Here is a 6000-nt window from a genome sequence, read left to right on the forward strand (position 1 = left end):
GGGAGAAAGCAACGCGGGGAAAACAAAGAGACAGACCCGCTCTACACCTGGAAGCAAGGAAACTGCTGTTTAGAAGCAGCTCCTGTTTGCCAGGTGTTCCAATGATACAATTTCATAACGATCCTGACGGTGAGGTGTGACTGTCTCCATCCGATAGGTACGTTCCTGAGCCCTAGAGAGTACCACAATCGATGCTGAGGTCACTTGGCCAGGTTTCAATGCCAAGTCAGAGTCCAGAGATCAGAACACGCTGCATCTCAACAGGCTGTTCCTCAGGCCTTTGATGGCTGGCTGTATGCTGTGAGTCCATGGATGTTCCCCTGGGCTTATTTCCCCCCCGAGCTGTGCGGCATGTGGGATCTTAGTTCCCTAATCAGGGACTGAATCTGTGGCCCCTGCAGTGGAAGCGCAGAATCCTAATCTCTAGACTGCCAGGGAATTCCCTTCAACACTTCCTTGTTACCAGGAGACCATAGTGAATAAAAGTCCACCATCAGAGACACTCCTTTTGGTAAAGTCATGGGGCCTCTAGAAGATTAATTGCTTGCATGCAGGTGTTTTATGTGGCAGAAGCGACATCGTAAACTCTTAACTCATTAAACACATGGGCAGGGATTTACAAAGTCCTGAGAGAAGGAGACAAAGACCCAGTAATCTGAAATTGTGACGGTGGGAATATAAGGGGATTCTCTAAGAGCAATATTAACCTTTCCCCCCCAACCCCCAAGAAGTAATACCATGATAGGAAAAGAATTCTGCAAGGAACCAGAGCAACTCACAGAAGAAAATCTTCCCTAGCACAACTTCAATACCCATTTCACAGATGAGGAAACTGAGGTTCAGGAAGGCAGAGTGACTTCCTCAGTATCATGTACTCAATCTACCTTTGTCCAGGCTTCTGCTCTGTTGCCCTAGGGTACTTCTGGACTGGATTCTGGGGTCAGGGTGGACTTCCCGTTCCCCACTGCTGCTGAGGGAGAGAATCCCAGGTTTTCTGCAGACCAGATGATATGTGCTCACAACTCAGGCTACTTTATATGTTGCCACTTGATAAATCAGCTCTTACACAGCTAAAATTGGTCTAGTGGAAACAAAGCATTAGATTCTAGCCTCATCTCTTCCTGCTGGGTAAGAAGGGCAAGTTATTTAACCTCTCTGAGCCTTACTTTCCTCTTCTGAGGAGTGGGGATAAAAATAACACTTAACCATCTAGGGTGATTGACACAAATGGACAATAATGTCAGTGTGACATGAGAGGACATAAAAGCACGTATCTTAAAAGGGCTCCAGGGAGCATCCCTTGAACCGTAAACTAGCACAAACCATAAGGGAATCACTCAAGTTCATTCTCACATGTTTGGTGTTGTGAGCCAGAAGAGTACTGGGATAGGAGTCTTCAGTTCTGGTCTCTTTTCTGCTGACATGCTGTGTGATCTTAGGTGAGTCACCAGCCTCTCTGGGGCTCTGTTTCCTTATCCACACATCCACCTATCTGCTCATCTATCCATCCACTCACTTACCTGCCGGCTCATCCATCTATCTGTCCCATATATCTGCAAGTGTTGCTTGAGCATCTACCATTTACTGAGTGGTCATGCTAAGTCATTTCAGTCGTGTCTGACTCTTTGCAACGCCATGGATTGCAGGCCATGGGCAGGTTCCTCTGTCCATGGGGATTCTCCAGGCAAGAACACTGGAGTGGGTTGCTGTGCCCTCCTCCAGGGGATCTTCTCAACTCAGGGATTGAACCCACATCTCTTATATCTCCTGCATTGGCAGGCGGGTTCTTTACCACTAGTGCTATCTGGGAAGCCCATCAGTTCACTAGCTGCCAAATGCTATGCAAGGTCCTGTGGCTACAGCAGACTCTATTTCTTGTTCTCTAGAGCTGATAGCTGTGACGTCGGGCAACCTGAGTGCCCCAGTTCTTTCCAAGGTTAACGTTCTATACCAGGGGAAGTAGAGTGGTTAAAAATGGGCTTTGAAACCTGTCAGACCTGAACTTGAATTTGAATTATTTCTCACCTCCTAACAGCTGTGTCGGAGAAGGCAATGTCACCCCACTCCAGTACTCTTGCCTGGAAAATCCCATGGACGGAGGAGCCTGGTGGGCTGCAGTCCATGGGGTCGCGAAGAGTTGGACATGACTAAGCGACTTCACTTTCACTTTTCACTTTCATGCATTGGAGAAGGAAAAGGCAACCCAATCCAGTGTTCTTGCCTGGAGAATCCCAGGGACGGCAGAGCCTGGTGGGCTGCCGTCTATGGGGTCGCACAGAGTCGGACACTACTGAAGTGACTTAGCAGCAGCAGCAGCGGCAGCAACAGCTGTGTGCCCTTGAACAACTGTCTTAACTTCTCTGAAACTGTTTCAACGAAAGGTTGTCATTTAAGATGAAATGAGATAATCATTATCAAACCCTTAGGATAATGCACGTAGTATGTAGCCAACTCTTCATCCATCTGTCCTTCTATCCATCCATCTATCCATTGTTTCAACAAATATTTTTTTGAGCACCTCCTATGTGCCAGATACTGCTTTAGACCCTGGGGATGCACAGAACAAAGTCCTGATCTTTGGAGCTTACCTTGTCAGGTGAGGGATAGATGGTAAAACCTTAATAAGAATTTCAGAAAGTCTAAGTTCTGTGAGGAAGAGAAAACAGCAGGAGTTGAGGGTAAAGGAGGCACATTCCTTTCCAGGGGTCAGGAGATGTTTAAGCAGAGGAGTGGATGTTGTGGGAAAGGTAACCAGTGACGATTTGGGGAAGAGCATGTTCTGAGTAGAGGACACAGCAAGTGCAAGGCTCTGAGATGGAAAGGGGGCTGTTGTAATGCGTGCTAGCCATTGTAATAAATGCTAGACATAGTCGTCATAATTCTCTGATGCCATTTTTCTGTCTACGGGGATCATAATTAACCAGGGGATTGACTCAGAGTGCTACAGGAAGTCTATACTCAGCAATTACTCTCGCCGTCAACGTACAATATAGGAAGTGTCAATTTTTATTCACAGTCCCACCCTGCCCAAACCCAGCATCAGTTTCTGCCCCAGGAATATCTGGTATTGAAAAAGTCTTTATCAGTGGGGGGAGAAAAAAGAGGAAAAAGAAAATCTGTTGTTTTGGAGTCAAAATAGGATATAAAGGAGACATCTTGAAAAAGATGGAGTGAGTAAAAAGGATACAAAGAAGTCCCAGAAAGAGTCTAGTCCAGGAGACAAATCCAGCCTGGGTCACTGATGGGCAGGCAGAGCATCGAACCAGCATCTCATGTGTTTTCAACCCGGCTGCTGAAGCTATGCAGCCCCCATGCAGGGAGCCCCGTGGCTATCACATCACTGGTCAGATGCTGACAGGGGAACGATGACCAACTGCGATGCAGACACCCCCACCCAGTGCATCCACGCACTAGAAAGAGGCAATTATGCCCCTTTGGTTTCCGTGGAAATGCTCCATCTCTGTCTCCTGCCCTGGCTCTTGAGAAATGCCGGCTGCACGGCAGAGATTCGACCGCGAGACAATGCCTTTGTTTTCAAACTGAAAGTTTACAGACTACAAAGCGAGCCTGCAAGATGGATTTGCTTTCTCCAGAGGCTTGTCTGGCCAGACAAGAAGGGAAACCAAAGCACTGTCAGAAACAGGAAAGAGGCTGAAGGGGAGGGACAGACGTACAGGGTCTCCAGGGACCGCCACAGTCCAGTTCCTACAAACCCAGCTGGGAGGTTTTCCTGGGTTTAGGTTTTTGAGTCACAAAGGTGAGGGAAACAAGTCAGTTAAAGATGCCGTGGATATTTATATACTCTGTTGGCACTATGAATTGTGACACATAACATTTTTCAGACTGTGAAGGACAGCTTCTACCTGCATACGAGGGCAGGCCTGCGGGCTATTCTAAAGACGTTCATATACGGTGACCCTAGGAGCACTTCTGTCCCTTGGAATCAGTTGATGTGTAATGCCTGAGTTTGAGGGAGTTGGTAATCCCTCCTATATGTGTCACCTCTGAACTTCAAGTTCATTGTCTATACAAAGCGAGGGATTTTAGTAATGACTTCCTAGGACTTTTGTAATGGTAAGAGACAGGATCTGTGTTCAGTGCTGAATCAAGTACCCATACTGTAGCAGATGTTCGTGAAACAGGAAGAATTATAATAATGTATTATGCAAATTGTAGCAAGATCCCCCTGGAGAAAGAAGTGGCAATCCCCTCCAGTATTCTTGCCTGGAGAATCCCTTGGACAGAGGAGCCTGGCGGGCTACAGTCCATGGAGTTGCAAAGAGTCAGACATGACTGAGTGACTAGCACTTTTTTTTCCCCATACAGATTTTAAGTGAAAAGACAGCCCAGATGCCATAAAAAGCTCTTCTCTAGTAGGGTTTATTAAGTGTATTTATGTATGCCTAGAACCAGAGGAAAGTCCAGCTGGGGTTAAGGGTCTAGAATCAGTAACACTCCCAAGCCCGTCGGGGACTGAGCTAATCTAATTCATGTTCCATGTGACTTGTCTCACTTGAAATTAACCAAGGCAGTGCTGCTCTGTTCATTTTATTTTTTAACTTTGGTTTTTTGGTTGTGGTGCACACACACAGGATCTTAGGTCCCCGACCGGGGATTGAACCCACGCTTCCTGCAGTGGAAGTGCAGACCCCTAATGGCTGGACAGCAGGGAAACATCTTCCAGCCCTCCGCCTTCCTCTCCCACCTCGCCGCTCTCTTCAGGATAGAGTATTGAAATACCAGGCTCTGTCAGGTCCCACCTGACCCATATCCTGACCTTTCTTCCAGTTCCCCAGCCAAAGCCCCGCCTCTGTTCCCAGAAGGACAGGAGGGTGGGGAGAAGAGGACTAGGGTCTGGTGACCCTCTGAGACTCTGTCTTTCCATTGCCCTACACTGCTCCCCAGGAGGAAGCGCCACTCAGCATCAACAAGAACAGAGACCAAGGAATTTCTCTTCAGAGGTCATGGATGGACTTGAGTCCAGGAGCCCAGGGAGAGCAGGAGGAAGCTGGAGAGCCCGGAGACTGCCCCCTGACTCCTGTGTGATGTCTGTAAGTTCCATGCCCTCTCTGATCCTTCATTCACCCATAGGAAAAAGGAGAATAATTAGGGATCTCTTAAAGCCCTCCAAGATCCGGAGCACCATCAGTCTATGGCAATAACTTCCACATCCAAGAGATGATGGGCCGCAGATATCCCAGAGAGAATAAAAGAGGATGTTTTAAGGCACTTGCTTTAGCATTCACCATTCAATATCTCATTTAATCCTTATACCAACATTAGGAGGTTGAATCATTGTAACCCAAACTCTTGGTGGTGGTGGTGTTTTAGTTGCTCAGTTCAGTTCAGTTCAGTTCAGTTGCTCAGTCGTGTCCAACTCTTTGCGACCCCATAGACTGCAGCACGCCAGGCCTCCCTGTCCATCACCAACTCCCGGAGCTTACTCAAACTCGTGGCCATTGAGTCAGTGATGCCAGCCAACCATCTCATCCTCTGTCATCCCCTTCTCCTCCCACCCTCAATCTTTCTCAGCATCAGGGTCTTTTCAAATGAGTCAGTTCTTCACATCAGGTAGCCAAAATATTGGAGTTTCAGCTTCAACCTCAGTCCTTCCAATGAACACTCAGGACTGATTTCCTTTAGGATGGACTGGTTGGATCTCCTTGCAGTTCAAGGGACTCTCAAGAGTCTTCTCCAACACCACAGTTCAAAAGCATCAATTCTTTGGCCCTCAGCCTTCTTTATAGTCCATCTCTCACATCCATACATGACTACTGAAAAACGATAGCTTTGACTAGACAGACCTTTGTTGGCAAAGTAATGTCTCTGCTTTTTAATATGCTATCTAGGTTGCTCATAACTTTTCTCCCAAGGGGTAAGTGTCTTTTAATTTCATGGCTGCAGTCACCATCTGCAGTGATTTTGGAGCCCCCAAAAATAAAGTCTGCTACTGTTTCCACTGTTTATCCATCTATTTGCCATGAAGTGATGGGACTGGAT

The sequence above is a fragment of the Cervus canadensis genome, chromosome 1 (genome assembly GCF_019320065.1).
Source record: "Cervus canadensis isolate Bull #8, Minnesota chromosome 1, ASM1932006v1, whole genome shotgun sequence".
NCBI classification, from domain to species: domain Eukaryota; kingdom Metazoa; phylum Chordata; class Mammalia; order Artiodactyla; family Cervidae; genus Cervus; species Cervus canadensis.